This window comes from Pan troglodytes, chromosome 14, assembly GCF_028858775.2.
Source record: "Pan troglodytes isolate AG18354 chromosome 14, NHGRI_mPanTro3-v2.0_pri, whole genome shotgun sequence".
NCBI lineage: Eukaryota > Metazoa > Chordata > Mammalia > Primates > Hominidae > Pan > Pan troglodytes.
Window position 1 is genome coordinate 67,665,127 of NC_072412.2, and position 18,842 is coordinate 67,683,968.

Here is an 18,842-nt window from a genome sequence, read left to right on the forward strand (position 1 = left end):
TCCTCCTCACTCTCTCCAGAGTCATTCTCTGTTCTCTGCACTTTCTACTGAATTTTTAACCACTATTAGGCAAATATCAGACCATCATTCTATCTTAAAAATAAAGCTCTGTAACCCTATTTTCACCTGCACATAATTGCTCATTTTACTTTTTCCCTTATATTAAAACTCCTCCAGTTTGACATAAACTTCTCAAGACTTGTTCATAGTCATTGTGTCCAGATGAGTCTTCTTTGCTGCTTCATCCTTAGCTCCCAACCTTTTTCATAATGTAAACCTCCAGGGCCTAGACCTTGGTCATTTTTTCAATGCTCACTTCTTTTTGGTTGTCTCAAAAACAGTCTGATAGCTTTAAACTATCTAAATGTTCCAAATAAAGACCATTCCAAATGTACAACTCCAGGACGATTTCTCTGTACTCTAGACCTATATACTCAGTTACCACTTGGATATCTAATAGGTATTTTGAAATTATAATGTAAAAGCCTGAACTCTTGATAGCTCTACCTTCAAATATACTATTCCTGCAATCTTTCATATTTCAGTAAATGGCAACTCCATTCCAGATTAATTTTTAAAAAATAATTATTAATTCCTTTATTAATCTTGTGCTAACATTTAATCCATCACAAATCTACTTTCAACGTATAATTTTAAATCAAACCAATTCCCAACCTTTTTATGGTGGATGGTATTTTGCTATCCCTCCCCGATTTCCTTTATGGAGTCAACACCCACACCCTAACTTTTTTGAATGTTGCCCCCAGTTGACTAAAGAAATGAATGTTGGAGGGTGAGAGCAGGTTAGATCTCATCTACTTTTCAGTTGGCTCAAATCAAATTCTTACTTACAGAGCCATAAAACAACTCTGAAATGTGGTTTGTGCTGCAGTGCCTACTCCTGTTGATTGGGTCAATGTCAGCACTTACCAGAATCATTTTCCTTAGTTTCCACTCCACACCCTGCCCCTTCTGTATCATGCTTCATTCCATACTTTACAGGGTATCTGTTTTGTTTTTCGTGAAAATTATTTCTTCAGCAATTTAGGCATACTACATTCCTATCTCTGATCTAGATAGTTAAAATATTTTTCTTTCTCATTGCTTTCACTCTTTCCCTTCTAGTTTTATCACCAATACAGCATCTAGCATATCTGTTAAAACAAAGGACAGGTCATTTTATGCCTCTACTCAAAATATCTCAGTAGTTTCTCACATTATTCAGGATAAATGCGTAAGTAACTACCGTGGCTTAAAAAGCATGGCATTATCTGAAGTCTACCTTCTCCTTTCCTATTTCTCTTCAATTCACATAATAATCTCCCTGGATCACTCCACTTCATTGACACTAGCCTTCTTGAAGTTCCTTGAGATAATGTCATATTTGCAAACTCAGGGCCTTCACACATGTTCTCTCTGCCTGGATTGTACTTCTCTAGGATATTTGTCTGGTTTGCACCTACACGTCCTCCTGATATTTCGTTCTATGTTAATATTCCACCATGATATTCCATGACCACTTTAATTAAAAGAGCAAACCCAACTTTTTACTCCATGAACATTACATATGCCTTTTATTACTTTTTTCAAAAGCTCGTAACACATTCTAAATTGATAAATATCTATAGCTAGAGCTATGTGTATTTGTGTGTGTACTTAATTTGTTTACTGTTACTGTCCACTCACTACAATAAAAGATTCATGAAGACTTTAAGTTTTAACTTTCATTCACTGATCTATCATCATTCCCTAATAGGTTCTCAATAAATATTTGTTAATACAAAAACCAGTTCAGAGAGCTTAGCGTTAAAATCTTATCATTGTAGCTACAACTCTATTTGATTCCATAGTACATGTTACTTTTGGCAACAATCTTCCACTGCTTACTTGTCAAAATTTAGATTTAGGTATTTAAGAAAAAGTTTAAAACTACTTTTTACATTTTCCCCTAATGGCATAAAATATGTGCAAATGTCATTTGTTTTGCATCTCACAATTATTCAAGACGTAAATGAAAGCTAAACTTTATTAATGCTATCAAAGAGCTGTAGCTGTTTCATTTTCTTCTCATCACCACCAAATCATCTTATTAAAATGCCCCTCCATGCATTATTTTTCTATAACTTTATATGACTACAAGCACATCAGAGATATTTTCATGTTGAGTCACGGTTTAAAGGTTTGCATTTATTTATCATTTTCCATTTTTTTATTTCTCAATAGACATAAAATTGAATGTATTTATTATGTACAACATGATATTTTGAATAATAAAGATTTGTAATCATGTTAAAAAAAAGAGCTGTAGCTAACACAAACCCACATGCATTATTTCACAATAAAGAGAAAGGAAACAAAATCTACCATTCTCAGCTTCTAGTTTTCACTTTTCAGCACTGTGATATTACAAACCTTGATTTTCTTCTCAATACAATTATCTAAAATATGTCAAAGGTATTGTTTTATGGCTATAGAATATATGGAGATGATATTGAAACCTTGAGACATAACTTTATGCATTGCTAGGCTATCCCAGAGGTTGATTATTGCTTTAGTATTTCAATAATTTTTCTTAAAATATATATATATGTATATGTATACATATGTGTGTCTGTGTGTATATACATACAGAGAGAGTGAGAGAATATACAAGAAATTGAAGGCCATAAAGGTATTGTTAATTGTCATTGAATTATTGTTAGACATTTTCCTGATACAAATAAAGTATTTATTATTGTCACAAAGAGGCAGCTATTTGCACAAAATAATCTATTTATTTGATGTTGACTAGTTGTTTCCATGTCAACTGCATTCAATAATGAGGCTTAGTCACCATATGGTTTGTAGAACAATCTGTGTACTCCATGGACTAGCATATTGATGCAAATGAAAGCTTCTTTCCTAAAAGGTTAAAAATGACAGAAATATATATATAATATATCAACTGAATTGCCTAAAATGTATGTTTCCAGCTGTTCATGTTCAGCATTCGTGGTTAGTATTATAGAATGACATTTTACTCTAGGTAATAAACACCAAAATGCATTGAACAGATTTTTTTTTTCAAAGAAGGAAACAACAACAACAACAAAGTTTAGTGATTAAGTCGATTTCACCAGAAATTACTTTACCACAATACTCACTGGACATTTTAAGATACCACCATTAAGTACATTCTAGTACATAACCGTATGTAATGTTTTTCAAGCTTAAAAATTTTTTGCTCTATTTATGGAAGAAATTATAGTGTATTTTAGTAGTAAAACTTTTAATTCATCTTACATTTCTTTCCTATAACCCAGTGGGAATTAAGGCTACTTCCATGAGTATAACTCTTTGTTCCAGGACATTCTTGCCCAGGAAGATACTCTTATAAAGAGTAAGTATTCTTTATGCTTATACAGAAAAGTCTTTCAATCTAACTGATTGGATCAAATAGTTTGCTCATCTGAGTAAATACCTCCATTCTCAGAAAAAATAACTTTCTCATTCAGGCATTCAGCTCATTTATCAACAGTGTTTAAGTTATCAAGACATATTTAAAGACCCTTGGCTTTCTGAGACCATAAGTTCTAACATTATGCCACAATATCAAATTTTCCCAATTTCATTTAGATATTCATACCAAAAGACTCAAATTAAATCTCTTGAACACAGACCCTCCTCCAAGCCTATGAATATCCACCCATGACTTACTTGAGACATTACTAAATCTCTGTCAAGATAGTGTTCTCTCTTCCTGCAATAGGCTTCATAAACAGCTTTATTTAATCAACCGTTGTCATTTTGGTAAGTACGCTGTCAGCCAACCCAGTGGACTCAGGTACAGATTGTCTTCAACTTAACAGTGGTTTGACTTAAGATTTTTTAAAAAATTTATGATGGGTTTATAGAGGCATTTTTGACTTACAATATTTTTTACTTAATTGTGGGTTTCTCCCTTATTGTAAGTTGAATGGCAAATGTCCAATTGAAAGCCCATGTCTCTGGGGCTCAAGCAGCTTTACTTAAAACTCAGAATGCTCCTCTGAGATTCCTTTGGCCTTCTTCTTAGGAGTCCTTCAACTGAAACAATTATTGTGACTCTTTTCTACTATAGTTTGGTGATTGGAAGGGAGTGGTGCCCAACGACTTCTCCAGTCCCATTGTTTACCAAGTGGGAGGGAGGATTACACCTCGTTTACTTCCACTGCCTGCAGCTTGGTGAGCAGGAGGGGAGTGTTACAGGTCTTTCACCCCAGCAGTTTGGAAAGTTCTGGGTTATTGTCCCATGACCAAGAGAAATAAGGTAGGTGGACACCAGAGAGTGAGAAAGGCAGAGTAGAATTTTACTGAATGACAGAAATAAAGCTCTCAGCAAGGACAGGGGACCTGAAAGCAGATGCCATCTGTGAGGCTGAGTCTGGGGTTTTTATGGGCTTAGAATGGGAAAGGGCATGCTTGTTGGTCCATGAGTGGTCTTGGAAAAAGCACCATTTGATTGGTTAAAAGGCATCATTCAGATAGAACCAACTGAGAGACAGTGGGTAAGATGTAGATAGAAGTTCTCACTCTGGTTGTGGACTCTATCTGGAACTGGCAGCAGCTCAGTTTTCAGGCTTCAAACTGTCATTGGCTTAAACAGCAGGTTTCAGTGGGGACCCATCCCTGTCTGCCTAGGAATTTGTTGGTTTCCTGTCACTATCACGATGAGATAAATCATTCAATGATTTGTGCTCTGATTTCATCTTGCCATGCTCTGAATTTTGACTTTATTTTGATTTATAAGTTTGAATTTTTTTTTCTTTTTGAGATGGAGTTTCACTCTTGTTGCCCAGATTGGAGTGCAGTGGCACAATCACAGCTCATTGAAAACTCCCCCTTCTGGTTTCAAGTGATTCTCCTGCCCCAGCTTCCCGAGTAGCTGGAATTACAGGCGCCTGCCACCACAGCCAGCTAATTTTTGTATTTTTAGTAAAGATGGGGTTTCATCATGCTGGCCAGGCTGATCTTGAACTCGTGACCTTGTGATCCACCCACCTCAGCCTCCCAAAGTGCTGGGATTACAGGTGTGAGCCACTGTGCCCAGCCAAGATGAAAATACTTTTTAGTGTTTCTTTCATTAACTCCTCTGATTTGGAAGTTTTATCCTTGATGCAAATCTACCTAATTATTAGCAACACTATTCTTTCATTCTCTGATTGTCCTTATCCATTTTTGTGTGTCTTTAAGCAAATATTCATAGCTAAGAGAACATACATAGGATGGTAGCATCAAAAGTTCTCATCAGATTGGCCACCTTTTAAGACAAATTTTGCCTTGGGTCATCTATTAAAACTTATGAGTATTGAATTCAGACCTGTCTTATAATATCTGTAGGAATATGGCCTTGTAAAAAACCTCCTCGCCATATTTTTAACCTGCCAAGAATAGTAGATTTTTGGATGTTACTAGAGGAAATTATGCACCACTTGTTTCAGACCCCAATAAAACCCAAGGTATAAAAGTAATATATCATACCAACTGTTGCCAAATTTTCATGAGTTTAACTGATTCTAAGTTTACTCACTCATGGATAGTCTCCTATGGTCCTTTCTTAACCTATGCTCTACCCGTCTTATATAACTATTTCTCTTCCCTGCAGGCCATTGAAATAATACTTCAAATGTATTACGGTTCGTATTAAGCACTTGTCTTTTTCAAAGTGATGAAATACTGTTAGAGACTTTTTAATGGTTAGACAAGATACACAGACATTTAGAGATTATTTAGAATAGTTCCATTAACATGTGATCTAAGGCTCTAAAATATTTATCCATTTGTTTATAGGTTAGTAGGGTCCTCAGATTAAAAAAAAATTAATGGAAAAATCAGAATGAAAAAATCCTAATAGTCACTTCAGAGGTCATGAATTTAAGAGACAACATCTTTTGGAGGCCATCCCCAATTCTTTCCTATGAAAACAAAGCTCTAATTCAGTTTTTAAAGTAGTAAAGGATGAATTCACAGGAGAGTTCAAGAGCAAACTCTAATGCCTTAATAGAGATTTGAAATAGATCCCTAAACAAATGATCCAGCTATCTCTTTACTTTTTTAAAAAATAGACTCACACCAGAAATGTAAGATTTACCATAAGAAACAGTCCCATTCTCAAGTCTCCAAATCCTTGGAGATTCTGGAAGGGCTTTAGGACAAAAGCAGAAGAAACTGATGACCCGAGAGAAACAACTAGATTCTTACACTCCGGTGATCAGACATAAGTGGTGAGATTCACTTGATGAGGCCATCTTTTGATATTATAAGCAAAAAGTATATTGAAAAAAACAATTGTCTTGCACTAGCTAAGAATCTGAAGAGAAAAACTACAGTAAATGATCAATGAACATCTTCTGAGGGAGAAAAAATGATCCAATTTTTCTTTTTACTTTTAAACTTAAAAAAATAAATTTCTCCAAATATAAAAAGTCAACTGTGATGGTTAAATTATTGTATCAACTTGATTGGGCCACAGGGTACCTGTATATTTAGTTAAACATCATTTCTGGCTATTTTTATGAGGGTGTTTCTGGATGAGATTAATATTTGAATGAATAGACTGAGTATAGCAGATTGCCCTCTCCAATATGGGTGGGCCTTATCTAACCCATTGAAAGCCTGAATATAATAAAAGGCTGAGTTGGAAAGAATTCTTCCTCTCTTACTTGAACTCTGTCTCATACTTATATCATTGGCTCTCCTGGTCCTCAGGTTTTGGACTTGGACTGAAGCTATATCGTCAGTCCTGATGGGTCTCCAGCCTGCCAACTGCATATATTGGGGCTTCTCAGCCTCCAGAATTGCATAATCCAAATGCTTATAGCCATCTCTTCCTATATTCTCTATTCTGTATCTATATACCTATATCTATTATTTACCAATTAATCAATTTATCTGTCAGTCTGTTGATAATATATAGTTTTTCTGGAGAACACGGACTGGCAAATAGCTTTTTAAAATTTAATTTTGTAAATGTATAATTTAGTTTCTAGGAACACTGCAGTAGTATCCTTAAGCCACAGTACAGTACACAACATCCCCCTAAATAAAATACTCAGTTGGTATCTCTAATAACCCTCAGTCGTTACTATGTCCTACACCACAGATATTGTCACTGAATATTTCAACAAAATATATTATTTCTTTTTTTGATAACACATTCAATAAATTGTAGGATATGATATTTGGAACAATTATAATTTATAAATCAAGTGTTTCTCTTGCATATTTTTCCTTGGAATACTGATAATCAGTATTCGTAGCTAAATTGAACATTGTCTTTGATATACCTGTAACCATGTGTCTGACTCAAACCCTAAATAGATTTCTAGGTCACCACGACTTGAACTTTACAAATTATTGTGATATAGGCAAAAATAAGGCAACTGAACCCACGAAGCTTTAGATTGATCCATTTAATTTCTACTCAAATTTAAGCACTATCTCTAAAATCTAAAACTAAAGAAGGACTAAAGCTATCATTGAAGTCTATGGGAAAAGTATTCATCATGTCTTATACCAGTTATTGTAATACTATTTTCTAAGATACCAAATAGATCTGGATACACATATATTTAGAAGTGATATGTTAAATAGCCATTCTTTGTCTTGCTGTATACAAACATAAATACTCTTTAATTTTGATGTCCCTGTTGTCTTCATGTTTTACAGTCATACATGCATGTTTTGCTTCTTTATGATCAGTAAATCAAAATAGCCAATATCTGTTTTCCTTTTAGTGGGAAGGTCAACAACCTTCCATCTAGTTATGAATCATGGGTTTAGAGAAGCCTTATCATATTTTTCAGAATTTATTAACTAGGACTTAAATGACCTTAAATTTTCTTGTAATTTTTCTTTTAGTCAATATGTGGGTAATCTTTTGCTAGATACCAATAATAGTTGAGCTCTAAGATTGATTCCATTTGTCAGTTTGTATCTTTAGTCCATATAGGACATATATACCCAAAAAAAAATAGCTTTGTTTAAACAAAGTGAATAATTTAGAAAATGATTTATTCCAGTGTAATTTCTTCATTCCTGACATGCAACTTCCTGTTTAAAACTTTAATGTCAATTATTGAAAGATGGAATTAATGAATTAGGAATTAACAGAATTAATAAATTCATATTAAATAAAAATTAAAATAAGCTTTTAAAATATGCTCAAATAACTAAAGGAAGGCATATCTAAATTGAGCCAGTTGAATTAAAGTATAGCAATGATTTCCACTAAAGAGAGAATATCAATAAATATATGTGTGTGTGTGTTCTTGTGTGTGTATACACACAGAACCAAATCGAAGTACAACTGAAAAATGTTTTAAATCTGTAGAAAAACTCAAAAGCATGTTTGCGATGATGAAATAATCAGCATCTGATCTGAGAAGCAGAAAGATAAAAAAGGATAAAGAAAACTTAGAGCCTCAGAGACCAAGAGGAAACCATCAAGCAAAATAACATGTGCATAATAGTAATCCAGTTGTTACTGGGGGAATAGTTTGAGAACTCTCATGACGCTTACTCCTCCAGAAAGAGATTATGTTCCTTTGTGTCATGTGCCCAGTATAACCAGAAATCAAGGCTTGCCTTAATTTAATTTCACAAAACGAGATGATTTTAAGCCTTGCTATAATATAGGCTCTAGTAAGAGCACTACCTACCTGTTACCCTTATTTATGGGGAAGTCTTTTGAGTCCTAACTTAAAATAAATGGAAAATTTACTAGCTGCCTTCAAACTGACAAGACTTGGGATTCCCTTTTTTTTTTTTTTTTTTTTAAAAAAAAAAAAAAAAAAAGCTCTAGCACCTTGAAGTTGTTAGTGGTGCTAAGCATCTCTGGTTCTTAGTGCCCTTTTCAGAGGATAAGAAAAGCAGTCCCTAATTCTAGGCTCACTTCTACATGTTTATATCATCTCTTAAGTTTTAGTTCAGTAATTTGTCACTGACTTTTAAATTGTCAGATGCCTTTCAGCAGACATGTTAATGTTTCAAATAGTATGTTTAATGATGTTTACTGGCAAGACCAATAAAACAAACACACACACAAAGAAATAAAAACTAGCGACATTTCAAGGTAAAGTTTCATCATTAAAACAGGAGTAATGTCAAAGGCTAAGATGCAAGCATACAATATGAACTCATTTTACTGTTTAAATTATTTTACTATGCCAAAGTTATATTAAGATTTAAAACTCCTGTAATTTAGTATTGCAGCTTAGTCACTATGATCAATTCTCTCAAAGATAACAACAAAAAAAGGATGGATGAAAACTGCATGTTAAAACGGATCAAAGAGTTAATGATATAACAAGGGATTACTGAAAATCTACAAAAAAAAAATGCATTTCCAGCTTAGAATAAAGAAAAGTAAGCCTGGTATTTAAAATTGCTTTAGTCTAAAGATCAAAGAAAGTGGTAAATATGTGGATAAATCTGAGAAAATTTAACTTTATTATAGAGTATTATCAATATCATGGAGTCTTGGAATTACACAACAAAGTAATCCATGCATTTGAATAGAACTAATCCTAAGAGAGGTTAATATTCTAAGATATTTGTAATGTTCAGGAGATGGGTAAACATATCTGTTAATATTAAGCTTGATGGAATGCAGAAAACTATTGTATATGTTTCTATTAGTGACTAATGAAAACAGTGTAAAACTTTTAAAGTAGTTGAGAGAAAAAAGAAATTATAATACATATTATATCCAAAAGAGTGTGGATTATCTTTTATCCCAGCTCTGGCTGTGACTCCCAAACTGGGTCATCCCTCCAGGAAAATGGTCTCTCCAACCAACTGGGATCTGTAACTCCAATTCAGTCCTCATCTTTGTGGGTTGCCCCTTTCATCCTGTTCAGGCTCTGACTTGCTGAACTGAGCTGCCCCATTAATGGACCCACTGTTCACCTGGCTCAAGCTCCAATCCTCCAGGCTGGAGAGCCATAACCCTCCACCACCGCATGTGAATATCCGTCTTCTCCTGTTTGTAGTTCCACACCCACACAAGCTCAGCATTTTGTGAAGATCATCTCTTAACACTTCTTGGTCTCTAATATCCCACAAATGTCAGTTGGAATGGGATGGCTGCCTCCACTGGACAAAGTAGGCTGTCCTGTGAAACATCAAGTAAGGAATTTGAAGATTTCATAATTTTTGTGAAGTTGAAAATAAATTATTCCCCAAATTAAGGAAGAATAGAATAAAATACGTAATCAGAGTCCCTTACTATCTGAAAGTATTCTTTTTAAACCTCTGCATGGCATTTGGGACTAGAGTCACACTTTATTTTTACTGTCTAAAGAAAGCAATAGGCTAAAATACTATTAGTTTGGTTTTAGTTCATTGACCTTTTGAGGTGTGTAATTTACCCTATTTTTTCTAACTAATCGTTTTGAGTTATATCAAATTCATAGATAATTATTCATTTTAATGTTTCCCCTTTTCTTTCTCTGTGTTACTTTATCTTTCCCTTATTCTTTCTTACTCCTTTTCTCTCTTTTTTCCCTTCTTTATTTCCTGTTTGCCTATCAATTTTAGATTATTTGTTTGTGTTACATTTAATACAGCTTTGTAAGCCACATTAAAATATTTCTGGAAGATGATCAACTTTAAGTAAATAGATTAATTAAATAAATAACAGCATAAAGGATGATTTACATTGGAATCCATTTGGTTTCCTGTTTATACACTATATTAAAATTTTACATCAAAATTATATGGCAGTAAGAGGAAAATACCAAAGAGAAAAAAAAGAATAAAGTTTGTAAATACATTTGAGAAGCATAAATAAAACAGAAATAAAAAACTGCGAATAGTTAAAGCCACCAGCCTGTTGAACTCTATGCCTGGAGGCCAATAGAGAGAACCACATCATATTTTAATTACTACAGAATAAGGAAAGGTAGTCACGTAAAGGATTAGTTGCTTGAAAACAATGACTGGTGTAATCTGCTTGCTCCTAATATAAGGCTAAATATTACATTGTTGATTGCCTCCTTGGGATGTAACTTAGATTTAAATGAAGTGATGTGAGAGATTTGAACACAGATCACACACACACACGCACACACACAAACACACATTCTGAATGTTTATGTCCCCACCTCCCAATTTGTATGTTCAAATTCTAACACATTAGAATGAGGACATAGGGCCTTTGGAGGGATGATTAGATCATGAGGTCAGGGCCCTCAAGAACTGGATTAATATCCTTATAGGAGATCCAAAAGACATCCCTCTTGCCTTCTGCCATGTGAGAACACAACAAGAGAGCACACTTATTTTCTTATACCAGTCCAAAAGGACTAAAATATGTGGAATAATATGTACATGTGTGTGTTCATTTGTGTTTGTGTATGTTCGTATAGTTCTCAAATCAAGAACTGACATATCCTACTGGCTTTTTGGCAGAATCCAAGATATCTTCACTATCACTCTGGGGCAAGGTATCTGAGTTCATCATACAAGCTTTAGTTCTAGATTGAAGGCCTCAGAGAACTGAGGGGAGACAACTATAAAACCAAAGATAAGCCATCCCACTCAAAATGATACTGCACACCAAAATTCTAAATTAGATATGTTAGAAAAATTATTCAACTCTCCCAAGGCAGCCATCACAAATAAACAACTAGATAATTAACAAATAACTTTAAAGAGTAATATCATAAAATAATTTAAGATACTTAAGTAAAAATATATGGAGATTACCCACAGAAGTAAATAGCAAGAAATAATGGAGCAAAATCACACAGAAATGAAAGAAATGAGGGCATAAAAACATAAATCATAGAATGAAGAACATAGTCATTGAATTAAAAATATAATGAAACAAGTATATAATATTAATCCTTAACCAAACGAATTCTTATCTATATCAAAAGCAATCAATCTGGAAATTTAATATATTGAGATTAATATTCTTATTAATAACAAACATTATAGAGTTTATCGAAATAAATTGTGCAAATGTGCAAAACTTTTAGGAAAAAAATGATAAAGCAGCATTAAAAGATAAAAATCCATTAATAAATGGAAACAATATCACAATGAAATAGAAAATCCAACTTCATGAAGACAGGAATTTTCCATGTGTTAATGGGTAAATTCAGTGATACTCCATTCAAAAATTTAATAGTTTTCCTTGTTTGTTCATAAAAATTGTCTAACATACTAAAATCCATAAGAAATATTAAATGGGACTTCTATTTTGACCTAAGATTCACTAACAGTGAGTTACCTTCCTTAATGAAACAAACAAAAAAAATTACCAAAACACGTTAACAGCAGATTTCAACACACTGAGCAGCACAAGGAAAGTGATTGTAAGAGATGAAAATCAAATGAGGTTACACCTCTGATTGTCTAAGCTCCCTTCCTTTAGAGAGTTTCCAGGCCTTGGCACAGAAAGAAGGAATACAGGCAGAGCCGAAGAGACTTCCTAATTTTGAGGAGAGAGCTGAAAGGTCACTGACACCAAGGTGACAACAGTGGTTCACAAATCAGAGTAATAACGAGGAGGTAACATCCAGCAGAAATATGCATAGGGTTCCTCCTGAATAGTCAGCTGAATATTGATCAGTACATATGTGTGAGAAAAACACTTGAGGCCAGGGAAAGATCTGCATTAAATGATTAGTGGCAATAATACCAGTGTCCTGAACTCACAGGGCATCTTTTCATTAGCCAGTTTGGAAAACTTCATGATTCACAGGGCACTGAGTGAGTACACAGAAGGTTGCAGTCTCAGTAGTGGGAAATAATTACCCCTAAACTGAGCGCTGTTCGGGTCCTACCTAACAAATCTTACAACTATCAGGTCAATTATCCCTCCAGGATGGTAAAGAAACTAAGAAACCTAGGGTAGCCTCATTTTGGAGGGCTAACCATAGCCACCTGTAAGTTAAATAATGGCATGATGGGTTGTTGTGTTTCCTTAACACTAAAGGTCTCTTATACACTAAGGTACAAGTGGCTATGTTTTCAGAAAAAGGATGTTTTCTTTTTATTTTTATTTTTTACAAATATTAACAAAATTTTTTAAAATTTTATATATATATTTTTATTATTATTATTATACTTTAAGTTTTAGGGTACATATGCACAATGTGCAGGTTAGTTACATATGTATACATGTGCCATGCTGGTGTGCTGCACCCATTAACTCATCATTTAGCATTATGTATATCTCCTAATGCTATCCCTCCCCCCTCCCCTGACCTCACAACAGTCCCCAGAGTGTGATGTTCCCCTTCCTGTGTCCATGTGTTCTCATTGTTCAATTCGATGTTTTAATGACTGGCTTAAAATAAGTAATACAACCCAGTGGTCTGATATCCCCAGAAAGAAAAAGTGTTCATTGAAATTATTGGGACTCCCCTGTCCCCACACGCATACAAGGGAAATACATCAGTTAGTAGGTACAGGTTGACAGTGTGTCTAGTATGGTCTCCCAGCCACTTGGTAGGCCATAAGTTTCACAGTCCACTTTGAATAATCAAGTTTTGTTTTTCAAGAACTGTCTAAGGGCAATAAGTTCAATCTGTCTTCTTGTCCTTGACATCAGCCAGGCAACAATAATCTATTATGCAGAATGACAAATGACAGTAACAAGAATGGAGACGGAGAAAACATCCATAGTAGTTGACAGGTGTTTTGTATGAGAAGTGCAGGATCTGGGGACATCTCCTGTTGTTTCTGATAGATGAGAGTCATCTGGCCCACATGACATTTTCAAGATTGAGTCCAATTTAAAGGTCTTGCAATGGTGTGAAGACCTGAACCAGGGTGTCTTCCTTAATGAGAAAGGATTCAGAGGTGGCTTCAAAAGAGAAACACCACTAATGCCCCTCCCAGTCCCAGATGTCCTGTGTTCTAAGGTGATTCTTCTCTAGGGTACTTGAGTTGTTGCTCTCCCTCCACCACTACAAAAATCATGGTGTACCACTACAGTAGCTATACATTTTTCTTTTGCCCAGTAATCTTATTCTCATACATAGATCTTTCTTCTGGAACGTCAGATGTAAGAGGGACCAGGTAATTTTACATAACTTATAAAATCTCATTACATCTCTTACTTTGACTAAGTCTAAGGGGGACTCAGCAAGGAGTGTATTCAACAAATGGTAACTATCATTGTGGTTAGTTACCATGTAACCATAGTGGTTAGGACCATGTAAATCCAATAAGAAAATGCAAGTGATTGAAACAGAGATAAATTTGAATCACTTAAGTCATCTTTTTTTTAAGAGTTTATTTTTAGAGTAGTTTTAGGCTCATAGCAAAGTCCAGAGAAAGATACAGAGATTTCTTTTATATCTCCTCCCCCAACACTTGCATAGCCTTCCCCATTATCAATATTCCCCATAAGAGTAGGTACATTTGTTATAATTGACAAACCTACATTGAACATCATAATCACCCAAAGCTCATTATATACATTAGGGTCCATTCTTGATATTTTACATCCTACGAGTTTGTATAAATGTATAAAGACATGTATCACTGGGTGCAGTGGCTCACGCCTGTAATCCCAGCACTCTGGGAGGCCAAGGCGGACAGATCACCTGAGGTCGGGAGTTCGAGACCAGCCTGACCAACATGGAGAAACCCCATCTCTACTAAAAATATAAAAAATTAGCCGGGCATGGTGGCACATGCCTACAATCCCAGTTACTCTGGAGGCTGAGGCAGGAGAATCGCTGTAACCCAGGAGGCGGAGGTTGCAGTGAGCCAAGATCGTGCCACTGCACTCCAGCCTAGACAACAAGAGCAAAAGTCCATCTCAAAGAAACAAACAAACGAAACAAACAAACAAGCAAACATGTATCTACTATTATAGTACTATACAGAGAAGTTCTCACTGCCATAAAAATTCTTTGTTTTTTGCTTACTTATCCTTTCCCCCTACACAACTCCTGGCAACCACTTGTTACTGTCTATATTTTGCCTTTTTTCAGAATGTCATACAGTTGGGATCATGCAATATATAGCCTTTTCAGATTAGCCCTAGGCCTTCTTTTAACTGTGTGACATTATTAGGGCAGGACACGTTGATACCTGAAAGTTTTACTAACCATTTCAGACTTGGTTGCCGTAGGTGAAAGAAGAAAATATAATGTCCAGAAGCAGTCAGGATGGAATTCCAAATTTCCAAAAAAGCCTATGTATTACCTATACCTTTATCTTCATCATTATCTAGACTGAGAGGAGATAATCACTTTCTGAAGGTAACACATTTAGAGACCAAATTGCCTTAGTAGGGTCAAAGAAGTCAACAAGACAGTCAGAATATTTGAATGCATTTTTAGGAGACCATTCAAGTGCTCAACAATACCAGTTATAAATGAATGGTGGAAATGTGGAAGTCCCATTAAATAACTTGACATGAGCATTCAGTGGCTTTTGAGATAAAAGGTGCACCACTGTTAGTTGGGAAATGACCTGAAAAGCTGGAATTATGATCAACAATAGTTTCAAGAGTTAATGTGATGCAGCCAAAATCAGCTGATCACCCTGCAGCAGCAGTAGCGTCATAACCTGATAACCTGAGAAAGTATCATCACTGGTACCTCTCAGACAGGGCTCAAAAATCATATGCAGTCAATCTTCCAGTAACAGGTGGAACAATGACATCCCAATTAGGTCAACTTTTGTCAAATGTCTATATATATATATATATATATATATATATATGTGTGTGTGTGTGTGTGTGTGTATATATATATATATAGCAAGTGGTGATATATATATATGTATATATATGTATATATATATATCAAGGTAATTTATATAACTTATAAAATCTCTTGTCAATCTTTTTTATGTAGTTTTTATAGATTGGCTTTTTATATATATTTGCTATATATATATGGCAAGCAGTTGTAGTTGTACCCTCTGCATTGGAAATGCAGAATTATTTACTTAGAGCCCAATCTGTGTGGACAATGTGTTTCCATGCCTGGTATGATGATGAATATAGGCAGAAATGTTGGGAACTTGGGTTTTATTTAATCAGCAATTTGTTTTCATTCAGCGTCTTCAGAGACTGTTCCCTTACAGTTGTCACCTAAATGTATAGCCCAGATGGTTTGTTCAAAGACTGCAATTTGTTCTATAGTAAGTGGTCCTAAAGATGTGTCTTAAATCTACCAGCCTATAGTTTTCTGCATGCCAGATAAAGAGCCAGACCATTAGCAAAGACCCAAGGGTCAGTAGAAGGATAACAAATTTCATTAAGTATTGGGCAGAGCTATAAAAATGACCTTGAGGGAGACAACCATATCAATTTTTGGTTTGTCTTTGAGGATCAACAGCAATAGCAACCTCATGGACACCATCAGGTTTCAGATTACGTAAATAATTGTTGAATCAGGCATGGAATTTAGTGGAATCTCTGTTAATTGAGAGTCCAGGTGATTCAACAGCTTTGCATTGGGTAGCACAGTCAAGAGTAAATTTTCCTCTAAAGTGACAGCTCCTAAATTTTCATGCAAAGGTGAGATAATCTGTTGTCTGTATTCTTGAATATTTATACCCATTTAACAAGTAAGTCTTGTTGGATACTGCTTGACTTGCTAACTCTTGGGTTTAAGTTGATCCACCTCCAAATGACAATATCATGTCAGAGAGTCACAGACCTCCATGTGTCAGAAGTTAAGTTTCAACAGGAACAAAATAGCAAGCTAACAGATTATTCTAAAAATCAGTACAATTAGTAACAACAAATGTGTGGAAGACTAGCTCAAAACAGAAGGCGTTCCTCTAAACAGAAGCTGTTTCTCTTTTCCAGAAGCCCCAAATATCAGAATCATCATTCATAGAGACATGTGGTTCAAAGAAGTTACAAGTGTTGTGGTGCCCCAAATATAGAGTATATTACAGCTTGCTGGACAGTTTCTATTGGGTTATGTCTACTGATTTGGATGCTAACCAAAAAATTTAATGTGTGAGTTAGCTTAAGGACTAAGGAACAAGTAGAATACCCAAGTGAGGCACAAGCCTTTTCCAATAATAAAGAGCATAGTAGGTGGGAAGCTATTTTTATGTGGACGGCAGCTGAGAAGTTGTTTCCTGACTGCCAGAGGAATTAATCATTGTGAATACACTGACACATTTCCAAGAAAGTTTACTTGCCAATCAGTGCTCTAACTTTTGTCAGGTTTTATCATTCCAACCTTCTGGAGGAGGTGTGATAACGCCAAGGTCAGGGGCATTGAATCCGAGTCATTGCCATCCAACAGAACATTATCTGCCTAGTCGAAGCTTTGACATCAGAAGGTAGAGGCACTCACACTAAATCTTGGCACACTCAAGGCTGGCTGGAAAGTTTAGATGGTCCTGTAGGAGTACTACAAAAATACATTGGAGCCTTTGTGACATGCATGTTAATGGATCTTGATCCTGATATTTCTGAGTACAATGGAACAGCCAGAGCCGTAGGAGCAACAACTTAATCCATTGCAAGCTTCCTATATCACTGGGAACAGACGGCATATTGAGATATTGCATCTCATACTACTTTCTACTGCCTTTAAATCTTTAATTAAGCTAGTGATTTCTCCTTTCTCCTGCTGGCATTCTAAACTGATTATGTTGAATCCCCCAGGAGATTATAGGGAGGCATATTGGCTAGCCATGTATTTGTCTCATTAGCACTTCTATACATGTGGCTTTTTCTGATTGAAAGAATGCTCTCTGGCACTATGGGACGGGAGGCACAAGCATATGACGTATTCATTTCCAGTAAACTTTATTATATCAAATCAATAATAATAAAATGAATTTACCCAAAGGACCCTGCCCACGGGGTCTTATTAGCTTTCTTACCTCACTGTGAATCCTGCCCAAACACTGATATTTGAATAAGTGTACCTTTGTCTTCCACAGTTATGGGTAGGATGGCAAGTTTGGGTCTCATATCCAACAGAACTATAATTATTTAAATCTCTTCGTTCAAAATTCTGAAGCATAGTCAGATGGATACATATGGACTTTGATTCTCTTGATGTTAATGTCTGCTTAGCCCAATCTTTATATCTTTCACCTTTTATCTTTCAGCCCCACCTTATATCTTTCACTATAAAGTCCCAGCATTCTGGATATAAGGGAAATGATTGATAAGGGCACACAGAGGGAGTGAAGTCTCCAGTGAAAAGGGCTTTGCATTTACTTTGTGTACTGAGGGCATAGTAACAACTATGGCCTAACCAAATAAATGTTCCCATGTTTTCATCCAATGTTCCATATTAGACAGTGAGAATTTCATTGCTAAGACCATTTTAGCCTTCGGTATCCCTTGGCTCTTCTCCAGAAGAAGCCACTTATTCTACTTTCCAAGGTTGCTCAGTATGCAAACGTCTATGAAAAGATAGTTCAGAATAAAATCACTGCCTCGGTTTGCAAGATATGCAGTAATGTAAGTGATCCAACATGAATTCTCTTTCAGCAGTTGTAATAGCATAATTTTTTGATGTTTTTCTTCTTGTTTTCAGAAATAAAGTAAGAATTAAAACCATATTTAACTCTTTTTATGTTAAACAATTCTCAGCCAAACATGTATACCTGTCCCTGTCTAAATAATAATTTGATAAAGTATACTTAGCTGTGTTTGTACTAACCAACATAGGAATTAAGTAAAAATTGTTTTCATTCTGCAAAATAATTTCTTCTTAACACTCGACTGTGAATCAACTAAAATAATTTCATTATCAAGACTTATACATGGCTCAACCATCAATACACATATCAAACAAGTGCCTCCCTATGCCCATCAATGCAAAATTATTAGATAATAAGCTACATTGAATCCTAAATAGATCCCCATA

The 18,842-nt window shown here is 35.1% G+C and overlaps 1 long non-coding RNA gene across 1 annotated transcript in view; it reads right to left on the reverse strand.

Moving 5' to 3' along the window:
- Positions 1-2,716: 2,716 nt before the first annotated feature.
- Positions 2,717-18,842, reverse strand: part of LOC104001855 (uncharacterized) — a 32,605-nt gene continuing 16,479 nt past the window's right edge. Inside the window, exons 2-3 of the long non-coding RNA XR_673848.4 lie at positions 9,928-10,132; positions 2,717-2,901 (exon numbers count right to left, since the gene is read on the reverse strand). This is a non-coding gene — a long non-coding RNA (uncharacterized LOC104001855). The remainder of the gene's footprint in view (positions 2,902-9,927; positions 10,133-18,842) is intronic.